This window comes from Pongo pygmaeus, chromosome 19 (assembly GCF_028885625.2).
Source record: "Pongo pygmaeus isolate AG05252 chromosome 19, NHGRI_mPonPyg2-v2.0_pri, whole genome shotgun sequence".
Classification (NCBI taxonomy): Eukaryota; Metazoa; Chordata; class Mammalia; order Primates; family Hominidae; genus Pongo; species Pongo pygmaeus.
Window position 1 is genome coordinate 56,085,313 of NC_072392.2, and position 23,650 is coordinate 56,108,962.

The 23,650-nt window shown below is 40.0% G+C and overlaps 1 pseudogene; it reads right to left on the reverse strand.

Annotated features, from left to right (window-relative positions):
* Window positions 1-2,214: 2,214 nt before the first annotated feature.
* The window catches only part of LOC129016998 (polycomb protein SUZ12-like), a 52,171-nt pseudogene continuing 30,735 nt past the window's right edge, over window positions 2,215-23,650 (reverse strand).

The window sequence follows — 23,650 nt, forward strand, 5'->3', positions numbered from 1 at the left end:
CTTGCATGCAGTGAGAGGGAGGCCCCCAAGCCAGCTGTCTCTGTTCAGAAAGACTTGGGGGTCCCCTTGACCATGGGCTCAGGGCTCGGACCCCAACACAAACAAGCCCCGTGTGCTGAAGAGAAGCAGGTCCTTTAGCTGAGGTCCAAAGGCTGTGAGTCCCACATGAGCCTGAAGTGGTGCAGGTGCCTGGTCACACTGGAGGTGTAGAGCTTGGGGATCTGAATGTGCTGTTTGCCTCGGACATCAAACATCTCACAGGCTGCCTGGAAGAAGGTGGAGCAGACTGGGGTTAATGGTCAGCAGCAGCAGCATCCCCACCACTGGGGCTACCACTTTTAGGCCCTTACCATGGGCCAAACACTGAGCCATGTGCTTTGTGTAACTTCTAAGCACACTTACCTCATAGGGTGACAGCAAACACTCGAAGAGGTGCCTGGGCTTGGCACATAGTAGCTATTGCTACTATTAGGAATGTTGTTTTGTCTTTGTTTTTGTTTTGAGACAGGGCCTCACTCTGTCACCCAGGCTGGAGTACAGCAGTGCCATCATAGCTCACTGAAGCCTCAACCTCCCTGGGGCCAAGCAATCCTCCCACCTCAGTCTCCCAAGTAGCTGAGACTACAGGTGTGCACCACCAAGCCCAGCCAATTTTTTGTATTTTCAGTAGAGACTGATTTTGCCAAGTTGCCCAGGCTGGTTTTGAACTCTGGGGCTCAAGCGATCTGCCCACCTCAGCCTCCCAAAGTGCTGGGATTTCAGGCCTGTGCCACTGCACCCAGCCATTATGAATGTCAATATTGACATGATCTTGTTGTATCCTCATGCCCACACTGGGAGAGGTCTGATTGTCCCCATGTTCCTGCTGTGGAACCACATGGAGGAGGCCTATGTTATCCCAACAGCGCAGAAGCACAGCCTGAGTCTCTTCTTTGGCTGAGCCAAGGGCGTGCTGGAGAGGCCTGAGAGAAGAAGGAGCAGCCCTTGTGACCAGTGCCTTTTCAGTTCAGAAGGAACGTCTCCTCGTTTACGTGACTTGGCTGAGCTTGCTACTTCTGCTTTGAGAGTCCAATACCACGATCAAGACTTTAATTATCCCCAATTTACAGATGATGAAACCACATTGGGCAGGAAAGAAAGTCACCCCAGGAGAGTGAGTTGGACCTGGGCACTGGCTGAGGACAAAGTGGAATGATAATTTGGGATGTAGCTTGTTAAGGGGCCTCACAAGTGTTCTTGTGATCCAGGTGTTGAGAGGATAGAGCAGAAAGGTTGCCAGGGAGATGCAGGTAGGGTGCACTGCGAGAGTAGGAGAAATTAAAGAGAACATGCAACAAAGCCTTGGGACACCGGGAGGGGGATGGACCACCCGGTTTTGTGCTACGGGAGAAGAGAGCAAGAAAAGGAATCTGTGTTCAATCCTGGCAGCCTGCAGGAGAAGCAAATGCCCTTCATTTTGTTCATCAGCGGCGAGACTGGCATCCCTGTAGCTTTGGGAAACCAGGCTAGTGTGGATGCCAGCTCACTCCAGCGGGCCTGACTGGGAGACCTTGGGCTCGGGTTCTGGTCTGGGGCTCCTAGGCCTGATGGGAGGAGAGTTCACCCCAGGTTTCCTGTACTTCAGCTCGTATCCAGATGATGGTAATTGTTGAAATGAGAGACTCAAAAGAAGCTGGAACCTGAACTTTCTTGTTGTCCCATATGGACACCTGTGTTCAGTTTCGGGTTCTACCTCTTGCTGTCTGTGTGTTCTTAAGAACTCACTTAAGCCTTTCTGAGTCTCATTTTCTTCATTTATAAAATAAAAGACATAACATTTATGCCAGATATTGTCCTCAGGATTAAATGGGAAAATGAGCAAGCCTCTTGTGCATTCCCCTGGCATCCAGTGGGTGGAGGCCAGAGAAGCTGTTAAACATCCTGCCAGGCACAGGACAGCCCCCATCACAAAGAATTGACTGGATCCTGATGTCAGTAAGGCAGAATTGAGGATCCTTCATGTGGGGGAAAAAGAATAAACTCAGAAGCTTGGCAGATCTCAATTCAAACCCTGGTTGTATCACCTCTAGCTGAGTGACCTTAGGCAGGTCTATGAACTCTCTGAGACTCGGCCTCCTCATTGGTAGAATGAGGTAGATAAAAATGCCAAGCTCACCCAGAAATAACCGCATGCATATGTGGTCAACCGATCTTTGACAAAGTCATCAAGGATACACAATGTAGATTCTTTTATTCCTTTACTTTCTTAATAGACTTGCTTTCACTGTACTATAAAAAAATGCACAACGTAGAAAGGAAACTCTCTTCAATGAATGGCGTTGGGGAAAGTGCTTGAAAAAGAATGAAATTACACACTTGTTTTACATCATATACAGAAAATTAGCTCAAAATGCATTAAAGATTTAAATGTAATATCTGAAACCATGCAAATCCTAGAAGCAAACATAGGGAAAAATCTCCTTGCCATTGGTCACAATTGGCAATTTTTTTTTTGCTATAACACCAAAGCACAGGCAACAAAAGCAAAAATAAATAAATGGGACTACGTCAACCTTAAAAGGTATTACACACCAAAGGAAACCATGACAAAATGAAAAGGCAACCTACGAAATGGAAGAAAATAGTTGCAACCCATATATTTGATAAGGGGTTAATTGAAAATATATGAGGAATTCACACAACTCAATACCAAAAATTAATAAATACATCAATAACCCAATTAAAAATAGGCAAAGTACCCCAATGGACTTTTTTCTCCAAGGAAGACATACAAATGGCCAGCCAGCATATGAAAAGGTGCTCAACACCACTAATCATCAGAGAAATGCAAATCAAAACCACAATGGGATATTGCTACATAGGATAGGACAGCTGTTATAAAAAATGACAAGAGATAACAAGTGTTGGCGAAAGCATAGAGGAAAGAGAACCCTTGTACACTGTTGGTTGGAATGTAAAGTGGTATAACATTCATGGAAAACAGTATGGAGCTTCCTCAAAAAATCAGAAGCAGAACTACCATACAATTCAGCAATCAAGTCAGAATGTTGAAGAGAGATCTGCGCCCCATGTTTATTACAACACTATTCACAATACCCAAGATATGGAAACAGCCTAAGTGTCCAGCAACAGATGAATGGATAAATAAAATATATATAAACAATGGACTATTAGCCATTAAAAAGAAGAAACTCCTGTCCTGGATAAACCTGGAGAACATTACGCTAAGTGAAATAAGCCAGACACAGAAAGACAAGTTTTGTATGATCTCACTTCTATGTGGAATCTAAGAGAGTCAAACTCATAAAAACAGATAGTAGAATGGTGGTTGCCAACGGCTGGGGGTGGGGAAAATGGGAAGCTATTAATCAAAGGGTGTAAACTTTCAGTTATAAGATGAACAAAATTCTGGAGATTTAATGTACAGCATAGGTGGTAATGGATGTAATAAATTTGATTGTGATAATTAGTACACAATATATACATATATGAAATCACATTGTATGCATTAAATATACACAATCCTTGTCAACTAAGTATTTAAAAAAAATTTTCTTAAATGCCTAGGTCATAAGAATTCTGATAAAGACAACAACATACATGAAGGGACCTACTACACAGAAGGTCCTAAATAGGTTCATTTTGTTTTATTTTATTTCAACTCTGGCAGATGTAGACTTATTGCAAAAGAATGTAGAATACACTTGTGCACAAAGCATTATCTATATGATGATTAAATATCCTGCATACATGCCATGCCATTTCTATTCCTCATTCAATGGATAAAAAAAGCAGAACCAGCCTTCTGGTGGTCACAAAACATTTTGACATGAGAAAGGCTGATCATGAGCAATTTGGCAATGTACATCCCAGAGCATGCATGCCCTTTGACCCACAGCTACCATGATGTCATTTCTAGCAATTAGTCCTAAGGAGATGATCAGAGATGTGTAAAGAGATTTCATTCTAACAGCATCCTCTGTAGTGGTATATGTCAGGGGCTGGCAAACCATGTCCAGAGGAGCAGGCTGCATCTAGTCCACCACCTGTTTTTGTAAAGTTTACCAGAACACAGTCATGCCCATTCATTTACAAATTGTGTATGGCCTCTTTCCCTGCAACAGCAGAGTTGAGTGTTGCACCAGAAACCTATGGCCTGCAGAGTTTAAAATATCAACCCTTTGGCCTTTTATTAAAAAAGTTTACTGACTCCTGGTGAGTACATTAAGAAAAAGTTAGAAAAACCTAAATCTTCAAGAGTGGAGAATTAGAAAATAAGACATGTTGTATATAAGACAAACTGTTTGTGTGTGTGTTTATTTCTAAATATATTATTTTGAAATAATGTTGTCGACATATGTTGCAGGTCTTAAAAATTGTTCAATATATAGTGTTAATCAAAAAACAGCAAATAGTAAAATGTAGACAGAACGTGATTGTGCATTTTGTGCATACACCAACAGAAAAGGGTGCTGGGAAACCTGTGGACCAACATACTAAGTGTGGTTCTTTTGATGGTGGTTATCATGGATTTTTAAAAGTCTTCCTGGTTTTCCATACATTCTGACTTTCCTCTAATGAGTATGAATAAATACGTATTTCTTGAGGAATGTGAAAATAACTTTATCTTCCCAGATTTCTCATAATTGAAAATGTTGGAACAAATGGTCCTGGGACAGATCTTTCCATTGAGAAGGGCAGAAGGGAAACCCTGGGGATTCAGCTGGGTTTCTGTTGCATTTCTAGTAACACACAGTTGTGAAAGGCCAGTGTTGGCCACTCCCCAGGACAGTCTGGGGTAGAGGAGGTCAGGATTTAACTACTTGAGGTACCAGGGAACAGATGTGGCCACAGCCCTTCCCAACTCACTGTTTTCCCTTCCACAGTCCCTGTCTTCTCTTCACTGATGCACATAGATGCTTGACCGGAGGAGAGATTTAGTTTTCATCTGAGGATTATCTGTTATGTTGCAGTTCTGAAATTCCCATAATGTTTAAGCTAGAACACAAGTGATTTCATTATCTCCAATGTGTATGGCTTGATATAAATATATTCCATTATGTAGCACCTTAAATCCAGATAAAACATAAGGAATTTCTATTCCATGTTTGTATGATCAATGTTAATAATATAAGAAAATCTAAAAAGAAGCTATTTCCTATATTACAGTATGAAATAAATATGCTGAATGATTTGTTTTGGGGGGTGGAAAGGTGTAAGACTGAAGAGGGTGCCTGTGGGGAACAGTGATAGGAGTCCTTTCTTAAGGGTTGGGTTTTACATATGTCTTTTAAAATAGATGATATCACTAATAAGTTATCTGTGGGCATCATGAAAAAAGTGTATAATGTACAACTTTATGAGCTTGACAGTTGGTGAAAACTTTTGTTTAAAATTTTATTTGGCCCTCCCCAAAAGAAATGTTTATTTATGAGTATTAGGATAGTTCCAGTAGTAATGCCTCAAAAGAACCAGGAGGTATAGTGTTGTCTAAAATGTGGACTCAGGAGCCAGACTGCCTGGCTGTGCAATTAGCCTTGTCATTTCCTAGATATGTGACACGTTAATTAACTTCTCAGTGTTCTTAGCTGTAGAATGGGGATAATCATAATATACATCTCAGGGTTATATTAAAAACTGAAAAAGTTAATTTTGTAAAGCACTTAGAGTGATATCTGGCAAATAAAAGTGTTTATAAAAGTAAACCCTATGAAAGTGTTTACTCATTAAATACAGTAATCTGAAACCATTAGTGATTTAAACATTTGTGGCTGACTTGGTAATGTTTATGAAAATAAATTCTGTCTTTATAATCTTTGACCTTATTTTACTCCTAGGAATTTATTGTCCAGTAAACATTTTCACAGGCAAAAATATTACTATAAAATCATGTTTATTACATCAATCTGTGCAAAACGAAAAAATACACAATTAAAATGGCCATCAAAAGGAGTATTGATTAAATGAATGATAGTAAATCCATTCATTAGTAATCATATTATCCAAAAAGAATGAGGCACATTTATGTGACATGGAATGATCCACAACTAATGTTAAATGGTAAAAGATATAAAATGTTATGCCCAATAAAATACTTTCTGTGAGAGAATATGTTAATTTATGCAAGTGGCGCCAATGTGGAGGGTTTATGCTAATTTCATTATACCTCACAGACAGACCTGGGCTCTCCCACTCATCATCTATGTGGCCTGGGGTAAGTCATTGAACTGCTGTAAGCCTCAGCTTCTTCATCTGTCAGGCAGTGATACCCTGACTGCTCTGCAGGGTAACTCTGAGATTTAAACGTGATCATCTCTGAATATGCCTGGCAAACAGTAGGAGCTCAGAACTTGATGATTTTTTCCTACAGCAACTGCTGTAGGGGATAGTAGCTAATGCAAGAGGTTGGTAAATCCTTATATATAGCAAATATTGTAGAAACATAACTACATGCTACTATTTTATCAAACCCTCCCCCCACCCTTTTTTTTTCCCCTGAGACAGAGTCTCACTCTGTTGCCCAGGCTGGAGTGCAGTGGCACCATCTCGGCTTGGCTCACTGCAACCTCTGACTCCCGGGTTCAAGCGATTCTTGTGCCTCAGTCTCCCAAGTAGCTGGGATTACAGGCATGTGCCACCATGCCCAGGTAATTTTTTTGGTATTTTTAATAGAGATGGGGTTTCTCCATGTTGGCCAGGCGGGTCTCCAGCTCCTGGCCTCAAGTGATCTGCCTGTCTCGGCCCCCCAAAGTGCTTCCTCAAACCTCTTCTATCCAGTAAAACAGCCTCACTGGGTCAGTGGATATCATGTGGCTACCTCACATTTTTACTTTATAAAAGGTCATCCTGAGGCCATTCGAAAGTATGAATCAAAACACTTTAGGAACAGGGCCACAGGTTTGCATGAGGCTTGTCAGTGGACCTCCAGGATGAAGACCAAAGGAATTGTGCAATTTCTAGTGGAATCATTTACACTTAAGATCTTATTTATTTATCAAAAGACTGCTTGCTGTGAGGTAGGAATTCTTAACCCCAATTTGCAGAAACTGAGACTTTGCCTGACACCACAGAGCTAGGAAAAGGTGGGCATAAGATCCTCACCAAGTCTGACTTCCAAAGGAAGATTTGAAAAGAAACCTCCTTGCTACCTGCCAAATCTCTGTAGAGCCAGCAGCCATGTTCCCACATGAAACAGGACAACGACAATAGCACCAGGAATAGCTACTCCTGGTCAGATCCCCTCATGAGCTCAACCCCGCAGGATGGGGACACCGGGCCCTGCTTAGGGGAAAGGAAGGGGGTTTGTAGAGGAAGCCCAGCCAGCCAAGCAACCAGAGATGGGAAAAACCCATGGGGAGGAACTTGCTTGCTCTAGCTGGGCTTTGCAAAGAACAGAAAAAGATGAGTCTGCACAGACAGAAATGGTCTAGAATGGCTGAATGTTTCATGTAGAAATTTTATGATTAATACACGTACCATTTCTTAGAATCATTTGCTTGTTTAATTCCAGTCCATCAAGTGATAATTTTGTTGATATTTAGAGGCTCCTCAGTTAATTTCTGTGGGATTTTTGGTTATATTTAATAAGGAAAATAATATGAAATGTCTAAGAAAAAAAGAAACAAAACCAATTATTCCTGAGAATGTTTAAATTTATTGAAGCACACTTGTTAATTTTTAGTATAGAACCTACATTTCATAAGAGAAAACCTTGGACTTGCCAGTGGTAGCTGCTGGAATGAGGTGTTTGTCCAGTACATCCAGAACATTGCCACAGATTAACTTTAGCTCAGTCTCAACCTGAAAAAATAAAAATAAATTTTAAAAAATCAGATCGTTGAAGTCTAGAAATTCTGTAAATTATTAAACATTCTATGTACCTCTGTTTTTGTGGAAGAGAGCTTAGTGTTACAGAGAATTCGTTTCCCTCTCCAAACTCCCTTCTTCCCTTTTGACACAAAAGCAGAGAAAAGCTGCCTGTCGGTTATCAAAAGTATCTTTTCCTTTCGGCAGGCAATTAAGTGCAACACACACACACCATCCCCCACCCCAACACCCCCTCACAGTCCAACAGAAGAATCAGCAATGACTGAAACTAAACACCGATGCTACTTGGTAAACACTGGTCAATTACATGAATATTTCACAAGGTAGCAACTATTGTGTCCATTTACTTGGGAAAACAGAAGCTAAGACATTTGCTGAAAGGTCATCCCCTTAAAAGAACTTAATAAGCAGAGCTAGGATTTGAAGCCAGGCAGGGTGCAAGGGACAGTACAAAATTCAAACCCAGGCAGTTTGCCTTCAGTACTTATATTCCTAACAACGTTCAACAGGCAATCCCTTTAGGGGAAGAGATCCAAAACTAGTTAAGATACCAAAAATCTGTGGACCAAAGTACCTATTGCCACTCATTTATATTCACGTATAATGCTGAAAATGTACACCACCTCTAAAGGTACATACCCAGTTTACTTTTTTTTTTTTTTGAGAGGGAGTCTCACTTTGTCACCCAGGCTGGAGTGCAGTGGCGTAATCTCAGCTCACTGCAACCTCCACCTCCCGGGTTCACGCCATTCTCCTGTCTCAGCCTCCCGAGGAGCTGGGACCACAGGTGCCTGCCACCACGCCCAGCTAATTTTTTGTATTTTTAGTAGAGACGGGGTTTCACCATGTTAGCCAGGAGGGGTCTCGATCTCCTGACCTCGTGATCTGCCTGCCTCGGCCTCCCAAATTGCTGGGATTACAGGCATGAGCCAGCACACCCGGCCTATTTTTTGTTTTTTAGACAGAGTCTTCCCCTGTCACCCAGGCTGGAGTGCAGTGGCCCTATCTCAGCTCACTGCAGCCTCCGCCTTCCAGGTTCAAGCAGTTCTCATGCCTCAGCCCCCTGAGTAGCTGGGCTTACAGGGGTGCGCCACTGTATCGGGTTAATTTTTGTATTTTTAGTAGAGATGAGGTTTCACCATGTTGGCCAGGCTGGTCTTGAATTCCTGGCCTCAAGAGATCCACCTACCTCGGACTCCCAAACTGCTGGATTATTGGTGTGGGCCACGTGTGGCCCAACTCTACTATTTCAATGAAGCTCCTGTACCCTAGGTCATCACTGACTTGCCAATTGCTGAATCCAGTTGTCTTTACTGAGTTGGTCCTTAATTTAACTTTCTTTTGCATTGAAGCTACTGACTGATTACAGCATTTTGAAACTCTGTTCCTCTTATTACTGTGATTCTACTTTCCTTATTTTTCATCTTATCTCTCAAGTCTGTGGCTTCTCACACTTCCTCACAATTCATTGCTTATTTTAAAAACTCAAAAATTTAAACCTCCTGAGCAGTTCAAAAATAATATACCTTTGAAATTTTTTAAACTATTCAGAGTTGCAAGAATAGTTCAGTGATCACCAGTTGTTACCATTTTGCCATATTTTGTCTGTGCATCCCTCCCTACCTGCCCCCACATATATGTATATCTATGAATATTCATGTTTTTTAACTTTAATAAATTTTCTCCCTGTACAATTTGAGAGTTAACTGCAGATTGCATAGCACTTTACCCCTAATTTCTTCTATATGTCTGCTAAGAATAAGGGCATTTTTTTTTTTTTTTTTTTTTGAGAATGAGTCTCACTCTGTCACCCAGGCTGGAGTGCAGTGGCACAATCTTGGCTCACTGCAACCTCCACCTCCTGGGTTCAAGCGATTCTCCTGCCTCAGCCCCCCAAGTAGCTGGGATTACAGGTGCCTGCTACCACGCCTGCCTAATTTTTGTAATTGTAGTAGAGATGGGATTTTGCCATGTCGGCCAGGCTGATCTCAAACTCCTGACCTAAAGTGATCCGCCCTCCTCGGCCTCCCAAAGTGTTGGGATTACAGACGTGAGCCTCCATTCCCGGCCTCTTTTTCCTTTTGTAATTAACAAGTGATCTATGGAATGATAGAAACAGTGTGAATATTCTGTCCCATAATAATCTTTACTTAATGGTTGCATCTGGATTGCTTCTTGCCCAAATCAAATATTACTATAGTGATTAGAAAATGGAGACTTTTCTATTTTTTCTGTATTTTTTCTATATTGTCATTCTTCTGTAAAGATTTTTTTATACTTTTTTTTTTTTTTTGAGACGAAGTCTCACTTTGTCACCAGGCTGGAGTGCAGTGGTATGATCTCAGCTCACTGCAACTTCCGCCTTCCAGGTTCAGGCGATCCTCCTGTCTCAGCCTCCAGAGTAGCTGGGACTACAGGCATTCGCCACTGTGTCCAGCTAATTTTTTGTATTTTCAGTAGAGATGGGGTGACACCATGTTGGCCACGATGGTCTTGATCTCTTGACCCCATGATCCATCCACCTCGGCCTCCCAAAGTGCTGGGATTACCCGTGTGAGCCACCGCACCTGGCCCTGTACTCCCTTTTTACATTTTTTTTTTTTTTTTGAGATGGAGGTTCACTCTGTTGCCCAGGCTGGAGTGCAATGATGTGGTCTTGGCTCACTGCAACCTCCACCTCCCAGGTTCAAGCAATTCTCCTGCCTCAACCTCCTGAGTAGCTGGGATTACAGGTACGTGCCACCACACTCGGCTGATTTTTATATTTTTAGTAGAGATGGGGTTTCACTATGTTGGCCAGGCTGGTCTTGAACTCCTGACCTCATGATCTGCCTGCCTCAGCCTCCTAAAATGCTGGGATTACAGGTGTTGAGCCACTGCACTTGGCCTTTTTTTTTTTTTTTTTTTGAGACAGGGTCTTCCTCTGTTGCCCAGGCTTCAGTGCAGTGGCACGATCATGGCTCACCACAGCCTTGGACTGTTAAAATATACAATTTTAACTTTATATATATTGCCAGTCTGCCCTATAGTAAGACTGTATCAACGTTTTTTTTGAGACAGAGTCTTGCTCTGTCTCCCCGGATAAAGTTGAAGTGGCAAAATCTCAGCTCACTGAAACCTCTGCCTCCCAGATTCAAGTTAATATTCCTAAGCCTCCCAAGTAGCTGGGACTACAAGCATCTGCCACCATGCCCGGCTAATTTTTTGTTTTTGGTAGAGATGTGGTTTGACATGTTGGCCAGGCTGGTGTCAAACTCATAACCTCAGGTGATCCACCCGCCTTGGCCTCCCAAAGTGCTGGGATTACAGGCATGAGCCACTGAGCCCGACCCCAACTTACTGTTACATCAAAATATTATTTGAGAGTATATGTGTCCTCACATCCCTAAAACACTAGAAACTGTCAAACTTTTAATCTTTGTTGAACTCTCAAAAGTAGTTATCTCTGCATTTGCATGCCTTTGAGTACTAATAAGTTTGAGTACTGCTTTAAAAGTTTGCTGGCCATCTATATTTGTTTTTTTAAGAACTGCGTGATAGTCCTTGACACATATTTCTTATTAGACTGCGTATCTTTTTGTTTTATAATTCACAATATTATGTATTCATATTAGCATTTTGTGTTAGATATTTCCCCCATTCCATAATTTGTTTGTAACTTTAGATATTTTGCAGTATAAAAATGACAAATTTTAACCCGACAATTTTTACTTTATGCTTTCTTACTTTTAAATCATCCTTAGAAGGGTCTTCCTCACTGCAATATATTAACATTCACCTATTTTTTTTCCATGCCTATGAATGTTCATTTTTACATGTTTATGAGCCTTCCGGAATGTATTAGGTCTAAGATTATTTCCAGATGACTGGAGAAGAGTTGTCACAATTAATGAACAGTTTCTCTTTCTCACATAGCTATACCACCACCTTTATCATAAACTAAATTTCAAATATACATCAAACTATTTCAGGACTACGCCTGAATGATATGCTTGTCTATTCCTATGCTTATACCATAGAGTTTAAGTTCTCTTAACTTTATGGTATGTACTACTGTATATTGTATATCATACTAAAACTGGTAAGTAAAAATTCTCAAAATATTTTTCTAAAATTTCTCTTACTATTACTAAATACTTATCCTTCTAGATTAACTTGGAACTAATTTTAAGGCTTAAAAAAATCCTTATGAGATTTTTCATTGGATGGTACACTGACCTAACATATTTAGAAATAAAAGACATCGTTAGTTTTGAATCTACCTATTTAAGAAATGTATGAATTCCTCTTCATCTCTTAAAAGAGTTATTTTAAGTATGCTTAATCTAAATTCTGCAGATTTCTTGATAAACGTATCACTAGTCATCCCTTATTACCTGCCATTACAATGAATAGAATTTAAAATAGCCGTTAACATTTATTGAGCACTGACTGTATGCCAGGCACTGTACTAAATATTTTATTATTTCATCTAATCCATCAATTTTATGTCTCATGTTACAGGTGAAGAAACTGAGACATGGATAAGTAACTTGCCAAACGCCACATAGCTAGGAGCAGAGATTTGAATCAGGCAGTCTGGCTCTCGAAGTATGATGCCTTCTGTGTGGCCGGGTGCAGTGGCTCACGCCTGTAATCCCAGCGCTTTGGGAGGCCAAGGTGGGTGGATCACAAGGTAAGGAGTTCCAGACGAGCCTGGCCAACATGGTCAAACCCCGCCTCTACTGAAAATAAAAAAAAATTAGCCAGGCGTGGTGGCACGCACCTGTAATCACAGCTACTCAGAAGGCTGAGACAGGAGAATCGCTTGAACCCGGGAGGTGGAGGTTGCAGTGAGCCGAGACCATGCCACTGCACTCCAGCCTGGGAAACAGAGCAAGACTCCCCCTCACAAAAAAAAAGAATGATACCCTCCGTTAAATGCTCTGACTAGATCACTTACTTGTGTTTTTTAAAGTACAAAAAACAAAGGACTCTACTTCCAACATGAATTAGCATTTGGGGAAGAAAACATCAATCAAAAACGGGAGTTCATAACTATAACGTGCTCAACTTTCTAAGTAGTCCGTACCTTCCCATCAAGAATAGTCTCCCGTGTTGCTCTTTTCTTGCTTATTGGACATTCTTCCATTTCCTGCATGGCTACTTCATATTCCCCATCTAAAAGCTGTGAGCGCCTGTTAGACAAACACATATACTTTAACGTAACCTGTGTTATTACTATAAGTACACAAATTCTACATCTTTAGATTTATACTAAAACCATTTATTAAATTTATAAACTAGCTTACATACCCAACAAGATTTTAAAAATACACCTACACTCCATTCCTGATGAAAGCAATTTTAATGAGGTACACTAAAAACTGTATTACTAGGAATTCATTACTGTAGCTACTCAGATATAACTCTAAACATGTAAAGTATAATATGCCTGAGGTCTCAAAACCTGGTACGTTGTCACCATTAAATATAAAGCGTAAGTACAGGCTTTATTTATTTATTCATTTGAGACGGAGTCTTGCTCTGTTGCAACCCAGGCTGGAGTGCAGTGGTGCAATCTCCGCTCACCATAATCTCTGCTGCCCAGGTTCAAGCGATTCTCCTGCCTCAGCCTCCCGAGTAGCTGGGATTACAGGCGCGTGCCACCATGCCCGGCTAATTTTTGTATTTTTAGTAGAGACAGGTTTCTGCATCTTGGCCAGGCTGGTCTTAAACTCCTGCCCTCCTGTTCCACCCACCTCGGCCTCCTAAAGTGCTGGGATTACAGGCGTGAACCACCGCGTCCAGCCCAGGCTTTATATTTTTAAAAATAGGATAACAGTGTTACAATGCTTGTCTTAGAGAAACACTAAGAATTCTGTTACTTTTAACTACTGTAATTGTTTGAACTAGAATCCTTTACTTTTATACTTGACCAGTAAACTGATTATTATAATGACGAATCTGGTAACTATGGAATTCTGGGGGCACCTGGCACATATAGGTGCTCAATAAACACTTCATGGAATACTAATTGAATCAAATAATTCAAATATATTCACACAATATAGTTTTAAGGTATGTGTACGTATGTGTCTATGTATAATTTATTTTTTCCATACTTTAAACACTAGTAACCACTACTAAACACCATTCTTCAACCATGCTCAGTAATTAACTGTATATATCAAGAAACTGGCTTCTCTTCATCACTCTTAGAGAAATTCTATTAGATAAAAACAGCTGACATTTATTGAGTGTTCACTATGTGCCAGGCACTATTATAAAGATTTTACATGGTTCATTTAATCTTCCCAACAATGCTACGAACTATGTACTATTACTCCACTGCCAGAAGAGAAAACTGAGGCAAGAAAAGGTTAAATAACTTGCCTTCAAATCAAACCGTAAATAGCCAGATCTAGCAAATGAATCCAGGTGTCTGTCTCTAAAGTCTCTTAAAACCAAATGATTGACACTTAAGAATTTTTGTCTTTTCTCTATGCTGTACTACTTAAATTTAGTCAACTTCAATAGTACATCAGCAAAGCCATTCAACTCTTTATTTTAAAAACTAATTTCTTTACTCAAATAGGTAATAAATTCATGTATTTCTAAATCACAAAGGAGCTTCCTTATGCTTTTACATAGATACATACTATTCCATTTTGTGGGTGTACATTTGATACCTACAATCCAATGCACCCTCCTATCTGTAATGTATGTGGAGACCTTTCCCCCACAGCCTCATCAAGTGCTTTATCAAGTTTTTTGATCTCTGTCAATCTGATAAGTGAAAAAACTCATCTCAGTGTACTTTTAATTCAGATGTTTTATCGTTTTAATTGTTTAAGAACCATATATATCTATTTTGGTAAACTTTTTATTGTTTCCTTTGCCCATTCTTCTATTGGGCAGTGGTCTTTTAAAATTAGTATGACCTGTTTACATTCAAGAATGAGGTATCTACCTGAAAGACAAGTTGAAAATAATTTCTCCCCATCTTGTCATTTTTGACTTTGGTTATGGTGGCTTTTTTGTTTTCTGAAGAAGTTTTTGATTTTTATTTTGTTCAACTTTGCATTCTTTTCCTATATGGCTTTTGAATATTGGTTATTATTTCAAGGAATTAACTGGATTTCGTTTTTTTTTTTTTTGACAGTCGCTCTGTCACCCAGGCTGGAGTGCAGTGACACAATCATAGCTCACTACAGCCTCAGACTCCTGGGCTCAAGAGATCCTCCCACCTTGGTCTTCCAAAGTACTAAGATTACAAGTGTGAGCCACTGCACTCAGCCCTCTGTGAGATTTTAAAAACAATTTTTACACATCTAACATGCAGATTTTGGCTTAAAAATACTATTCTTCTATAAGGAATCAGGACTCCTTGAAGAAATCACAACTTCAGAGCAGAGGTAAGAAAAGAAGGTAGGCTGGATGCAGTGGCTCATGCCTGTAATCCCAACACTTTGGGAGGCTGAGGTGGGAGGATCACCTGAGGTCGGAAGTTCAAGACCAGCCTGACCAACAGGGAGAAACCTTGTCTCTACTAGAAATACAAAATTTGCCAGGCATGGTGGCGCATGCCTGTAATCCCAGCTACTCGGGAGGCTGAGGCAGGAGAATCGCTTGAACCCAGGAGGCAGAGGTAGCGGTGAGCTGAGATCGTGCCTTTGCGCTCCAGCCTGGGCAACAGGAGCGAAACTCCGTCTCCAAAAAAAAAAAAAAAAAGAGAAGGTGATTCTGGTAAATGTTACTATTCTAGAAAATCAGGAAAAATAGCAGCAACAAAACAGGACACAGAAGCCTACTTAGAAGGGCTCCTCCTGACCAAATATGAGACAATTTGAGCATTAAAATAACAGTATCAATAGATTAAAACTAATTGAATAAATAGAATTTGTTAATCCATACTGATTTTAAAATATCAAAGCTGAGGAAAGGAATGTTCTTCTTTTTAAATTCACATGTAACTTTAAAAAAAATTTTTTTTTCTTTTTAGGAACGAGGTCTTGCTATGTTGCCCAAACTGGTCTCAAACTCCTGGGCTCAAATAGTCTTCCTGCCTTGGACTTCCAGAGTGTTAGGGTTACAGGTATCAGCCACCATGCCTGCCTGTTTCTCTCTCTCTCTCTCTCTCTCTCTCTCTCTCTCTGTCTATATATATATATACACACACACATATATATTTTTAGGGTTAGTCAAGTGAAGCAGTGGGAGCAGAGAAGGAATGCTCTTCTTTATAAAAAAAATGCAAATAAATGTGGAAGAAATGTTAGAAAATTACCATTTTCCAACTGCCAAAGGAATAATTTATTCAAGCAAAAATAATCAATCGATGCTAAAACTATTGGGTGAAAGGCTATGGGAAGAAAATGGATATTTACTCAGCTTCATGTATTAGCATAAGAATTATATGCTGATTTATATAAAAGGGAAAAAAAGTACTGTTACAATGGAGAAATATTGTGAACAGCACTTTAACTGAGTGATCAAACCTAATATTACCTTTTGTCTGTGATGTAGTACGTAAACAACACATCCCTCATTAGAATCCCTGCCAAAAATGTTTAACCTGAAGCTAATCAAGAGGAAATCATCACAGACGTCCTAATTGAGATACATTCTGCAAAACTACAGGCCTATACTGGGGGAAAAATGTCACAGAAGGTAGGGAGAAAGGCTAGAGGACTATTCCAAATTGAAGGAGACTGAAGAACTATGACATCTAGCTATGGAATCGGGGTGGGGACAGGACAAATTATAAAGGACATTATTGAGGTCAACTGGGGAGATAGTATGGTATTTGTATTTTAATTTTCCTCATAAGTGTACGGTGGTTATACCAGAAAATGTCTTCGTTCTTAGGAGATACATGCAAGAGAGTTTATAAATGAGGAATAAAGCCAACTTTCAAATTGTTCAGCACAGAAATAAAATATATACTCATAAATAAATCAAATGTGGCAAAATGTTAACAAAAGATACAATCTAGATGAAGGGTATGTGGATATTAAATGACTTTAGTATTCTTTCAACTTTCCTATAGTTTGGAATTTTTTTTTTTTTTTTTTCTTGAGACAGAGTCTCGCTGTCACCAGGCTGGAGTGCAGTGGCGTGATCTCAACTCACTGTAACCCCTGCCTCCTGGATTCAAGCAATTCTCCTGCCTCAGCCTCCTGAGTAGCTGGGACTACAGGCACGCACCACCACGCCCAGCTAATTTTTGTATTTTTAGTAGAGATGGGGTTTCACCAATGTTGGCCAGGACGGTCTCGAACTCTTGACCTCATGATCCGCCCGCCTCAGCCTCCCAAAGTGCTGGGATTACAGGCGTGAGCCACCACGCCCGGATGAATATTTTCAAAATAAGCTGCTGTGGGGAAATTCTCCCAGTTTCTTCTTCGCACTTTTTCTTTAAAATAAAAGTATTATCTTTTTCTTACAAGAAATGTGTAAACATATGTGTCAGGTACAGTGATTGAAAAAGAAAATAGAACATACCCCATGCTGCCTAAAATAGAACAATTAACAGCATCGATGAAGTCCAATGCGCCTCATTCTAATTGTTTCCCCCACAGACATGACCACTATTTTCTAGTACATTTATGGTTCTACTGTTTTCCATTTAAATCTTCGATCCACAATAAAATTTCTGACTTTAAGAAGACGCTGGCTGGGCACGGCGGCTCACCTGTAATCCCAGCACTTTGGGAGGCTGAGGCAGGTGGATGATCTGAGGTCAGGAGCTACAGACCAGCCTGGCCAACATGGTGAAACCTCATCTCTCTAAAAATACAAAAATTAGCTGGGCATGGTAGCAGGTGCCTGTAATCCCAGCTATTCAGGAGGCTGAGGCAGGTGAATCGCTTGAACCCAGGAGGCAGAGGTTGCAGTGAGCTGAGATCATGCCACTGAACTCCAGCCTGGGTGACACAGCGGGAGTCCGTCTCAAAAATAAACAAATAAATAAATAAAAAATAAACAATAGGAAGAATGGCCTAGTTACTTTCCCTGGTTCTTTGTCCTATACCTGACAATAAACTGTTAACTACCAGCACGCAGCCTGCTACAAGAAATGACGGCATAGGTTTCTTTCTCCAGTCTCAAAAAGAAAAAATGCTGGATTTGCTTCCCAGACATTCTTTCACTGGTGATATTTTCACTAAAATATTTCGTTTCCAAATAGAAATTGCAGAAATTATTATAAGTCTGTGTTTCTTGCCATCCTGTACCAAATGCACAGAGGTACACAATGATTATACATGATTTTCTTTTCTTTTTTTTTTTTTTTTTAAGATAGAGTCTTGCTCTGTCACCCAGGAAGGAGTGCAGTGGTATGATCTCCAGGAAGGAGTGCAGTGGTATGATCTCGGCTCACTGCAACCTCTGCCTCCCGGGTTCAAGCGATTCTCCTGCCTCAGCCTCCTGAGTAGCTGGGATTACAGGCACACGCCACCGTGCCCGGCTAATTTTTGTATTTTTACTAGAGACAGGGTTTCACCATCTTGGCCAGGCTGGTCTCAAACTCCTGACCTCGTTATCCACCCGCTTCAGCCTCCCAAAGAGCTGGGACTGCAGGTGTGAGCCACCGCGCCCGGCCTTCTTTCTTTTTTTAAAAAAGATGGGGTCTCACCTAGGCATGGTGGCTCATGCCTGTAATCCCAGCACTTTGGGAGGCCAAGGCAGGCGGATCACAAGGTCAGGAGACCGACACCATTCTGGCTAACACGGTGAAACCCCATCTCTACTGAAAATACAAAGAATTAGCCGGGCATGGTGGCACGCACTTGTAGTCCCAGCTACTCCAGAGGCTGAAGCAGGAGACTTGCTCTAACCCAGGTGGCAGAGGGGTCGCAGTGAGCAGAGATTGCGCCACTGCACTCCTGCCTGGGTGACACAGTGAGACACCATCCTAAAAAAAAAAAAAAAAAAAGATGGGATCTCACTTTGTCACTCAGGCCAGAGTACAGTGGCATGATCATAGCTCATTGCTGCCTTGAACTCCTGGGCTCAAACAATCCTCCCACCTTAGCCTCCTATGTAGCTGCAACTACAGGTGCATACCCACCATGACCAGCTCCTCTTCCTTAATTTTTAATAAACACATAACCCCAAGATTTACGTAGGGCCCAGTCCATTTAAGTCTCTTCTCAAATATTACCTCCTCCCAGAGGATATCTCTCTAAAACAGTAACCATTTATTCTCTATTTTTCTTCACAACACTCATCACTAAGTGACATTAGTTGATTTTTTGGGTGGTGGTCTGTTTCCTCCACTAAAAGTTAAGCTCCATGGTGAAGGCAGGGATTTTGTTGCCTTCTTAATGTCTAGAACAGTGTCTGGCAAAGAGTAGACACTCAGAAAATATTTGCCAAATAAGTAAGTTTAACTGAGCTATCTATCCAAATAGTTCCTTAATTATTGTTTTCTATGAAACAGACAAAAATTCAGTGTTTGCAAATTTGTTTTTTCATCCGTAAGAATAAAAAGAAACAAAGGCAATGAAATAATCAATATAAATAATTATATTCTGCTTCAGAATGAAAACATTTCCAGAACATTGTGGGAGCCTCACTTGTTCATCAACATTACCTGTTTTTATCAAATACTGTCATTTGTGCAACAAATGTCTTTTCCCTATCCTCACGATTTCGTTTTCTTCTGGCTGGAAGCTCTTCATTGACATCTAAATTTAACAAACATTTCTCATAAATCAAATATTAGAACAAAAATGTGTTATGATATATGGTCCCTTAACATAAAACATGCTACATTTATCCCAAATGAGGTACGAATTACACTAAAGTTGCAATAATATACAGACCACATGTTTTCCAATTTTGCATTTTTACTGTATGTTCTTTTTTACACTCACAACATTAACCCCACATCTTTGCAAATGCTAATGTTGCTGTTTAGAATTATCTTTGCTAGGCAAACTCCTTCTCACTCATGGTAACTCTCCAAAAACTTCAAACAATACTTCAAGAGTCAAAGATTATTTCTTCCAACGTGTTTCTCTGCTGAACTTCACATATACCTGTATTATGCCACTCATCATTTTGCTGCAATGATATATTTCATGTATATTTCCCTACACTAGGTTGTGAGACTTTGGAGGATAGGACTGAATGTTTTAATCATCTTGGATTAAATTAAATCATCCCCAGCACCTATGTGTTTGTTGAATGAATACCTCAAAGATGAATTCACAATTGTTGGAAGAAAAGAGGGATGGGTAGGGGGATAAATACGCAACAAGTATAATAAAATGTTCATTGTTGAATCTAAGAGGTAAGTAGATAGGTGTTCACTATAAAATACTCCTCATTGTCCTTTATGTTTGAAAATTTGCACAACAAAATGTTGAGGTGGAGGTGAATTCACTGTTTGCTTTAAGACTCAGCACCATGACTATCATGAAGGAACACTGGTACAATCATTTTCAATGACCATCTTAATCTCCAGTGATAAAATCTAGTAAAAAAAAAAAATTACCAATATTTTCACTGGTTTCTCCATTAATCATTCCATTAAACTCTCTTCTTCCTGGACGAGTCACTCTAAACAGCAACGAGTAAGACTTCACCATATGGCTGTTATTAGGTTCAAATTCATTACCGGAAACTGCAAGGGACGGGAAATTTCCAGGTTTTGTTTGATTGAGGTCAGGATTCAAAGGCACCTGCTTTTTACCTCTAGGAACTTGCCTTATTGGACAACTTACATCCTGCAAAGGTAAAGATTATTAATTTATGTTTATTTGTACATAAGCAATAAGAATTATAATAAAACTTCTAATCACAGCTATAGGAAACACGGGAGATAGGCCATGATCACCAAATGGAATGTTAAAATTCTAACCATAGTTCTGAAAACTGTGAAGCAAAAATAAAAATTTGAAATACCTATATTCCAAATATTAAAGCAATTGAGGTTTTCTCCAACATAATGAAATTATGATACAGTACATCTAATATTTAGCTAACAGTGATCTGAAACAGTTGTATATTAGAAATTTAGAACTAAAAGCATGCTAAATCTCTCTGGTAAGGCTTTTTAGCAACAACAAAAAAACCATGCTAAAATGTTCAACTCATGTACTTTTATCAAATCTCTTAAATGTTCTATTTTAACATGACAATGACTAATAGAACCATTAGAAATAAAAAAAAATGACTAATAATCCCATGGTCAACAACTACATTATGAAACAGTAAATCCATATAGTTAAAATATGTTGTTTAACAGAAAGGATCATCATCCTTAAAAAAAGAAAAACAAAACTGGTTTTATCTACCAATGATCATATTCTGAGTCATACTCTGTTATTGTATGATTAGTTACACTGAAAATGCATACTAGAAAAACTGGAAGGATCAGAAGACCTTTATGACAGTATCTTACAGCAGCTACTTCTTTTAAAATAAATAGAATACATACAGTCTAAAAAAATTTCTATTTTATAAGACTATAAAGTGAAAACTATGAATTCTCACCCACCCCCAGGTCTTACGCTCCGGAGATGACTAATACTAGCAGTTGGCTGTGTATATTCTTCCAGGAAAATGATTACCCCTGATACATTTTTTTGAACATAAGAATGACTATATTTATATTCATATCTTATTCTAAGTAATGTATCTTGGATTTTCATATCACTTGTAATGTGTATGGAGGTTAGGAGTGAGAAGTGATAAAGGCTGGAGTGCAGTTGTGCGATCTCGGCTCGCTGCAAGCTCCGCCTCCCGGGTTCGTACCATTCTCCTGCCTCAGCCTCCTAAGTAGCTGGCACTACAGGTGCCCGTCACCACGCCTGGCTAATTTTTTGTATTTTTAGCAGAGACAAGATTTCACTGTGTTAGCCAGTCGATCTCTTGACCTCTTGATCTGCCCACCTTGGCCTCTCAAAGTGCTGGGATTACAGGCGTGAGCCACTGCACCTGGCAAGGAGTGATATTTCCTAACTTTACATACATTTTTTTTTTTTCCTTGAGACAGTTTCACTCTGTCGCACAGGCTGGAGCTCAGTGGTGCAATCATGGTTCACTGCAGCCTTGACTTACTGGGCTCAAGCAATCCTCCCGAGTAGCTGGGACTACAGGCACAGGCCATCATGCCTAGCTCATTTTTGTATTTTTGGTAGAGACAGGGTTTCGCCATGTTGCCCAGGATGCTTAACTCCCAGGTTCAAGCAATCTGCCCACTTCTGTCTCCCAAAGTGCTGGGATTATAGGTGTGAGCTACGGCAACCGGCCTTTACATAAACTTTCAAAAATAAAGTTCCACTGCTGCCTCCGAGGTGCCTTAGTCTACTCCCTCCCAATGATTGAGGCCCGTATGGCCTATGGTCTTGGAAGAATATCAGCACTGGGACCCTGGACCCAGACCAGTTCCTACTCCTCTTGAAACACTCGAGGACTCGAGGCAACTAAAGGCACATATGTTGGCTTTCATCGGTTGACCAGGAAACATCTTAACACTTGTTTCTATGGTGAAATAACTTTACCTTATAAAAATTTGAAGCAATGTACTAATAAGTGAATGGCTAATAACGCTGACAACAAAATTTCTTTGCCTGAGGGCAGTGTTACAAAGGATAATCTTGTGGAAAACACTTTCTCTTAGCCCTTATCTAAAATGTCAATGGGTACAAATAGCTAAGAAATATGCTAACAGATTGAAATGGTAAAAAAGCAACTGAATTTATGCCAGATGCTAAAACACAGCTTCTCCATTTCCAGACTCCTATGAGAAAGTTTTGTACAGACACTTATTAAAAGACTAGAAAAACTACACAGATATGCGAGTTGGCAAAAGAGGTTATCAGTTTTATAATTAGGCCATCAACATATTTCTTAAGCTTTCAAAATTTAAAACTCAGCTTTAAAATACAATATATATACATAAAGATGTCCAATTAAGCAAATTATTCCATTTAATCTACCAATATCATTTTGTTGACATTACCTTTCTTTTTTTGTGGCAAACTTTCACAAGCAGGACTTCCAGGGTAACAGAATTTTGTTCATTTTCTGAGTTTGTGATGGCTTATCTAAATAGAAAATCAGTATTTTAAAATATATTTTAAAAATATATGAACACGGTATTCATTTTGCTAACAAGTCAGGGAACTTCAAACAGAGATTTCCCATAATAAGACTTCTCAAAAGTTCACTCGTTCTTTTTTCCTCAAATCAGTTCCAAACTTACAGCAAACTCTTTAAAAGCCTTTATATATAGTGTAAATAAACCACTCACAAAACAAATATAATTACCGTCCTATATGCTGTAATTTTTTTTTCCATTAGATATAGGTTTTGCTCTGTTGCCCAAGGTACAGTGCAGTGGCACAATCACAGCTCACTGCAGTCACAAGCTCCTGGGATCAAGTGATCCTCACACATCAGCAAGGCAGACTCCTGAGTACCTGGGATTACAGGCGTGAGCCACCATGCCCAGGTTTTAAGTATAAAAAATATTCACTGGCCAGGCATAGTGGCTCATGCCTGTAATCCCAACACTTTGGGAGGCCAAGGCAAGAATATCACTTAAGGCCAAGAGTTCAAGACCAGCCTGGGCAACACAGAGACCCTGTCTCTACAAAATGTCAAAAAATTAGCTGGGTGTGGCGGGTGTCATGTGCCTGTAGTCCTAGCTACCCTCAGAGGCTAGGTGGAAGGATCTCTTGAGCCAAGGAGTTCAAGGCTTCAGTGAGCTATGATCCTGTCACTGCCCTCTGGTCTGGGTGAAAGAGTGAGATCCTGTGTCTAAAACACATCTACACATTTCTATTTATATATATATTTCCTAACTCCTTTTTTCTTTTTGAGACAG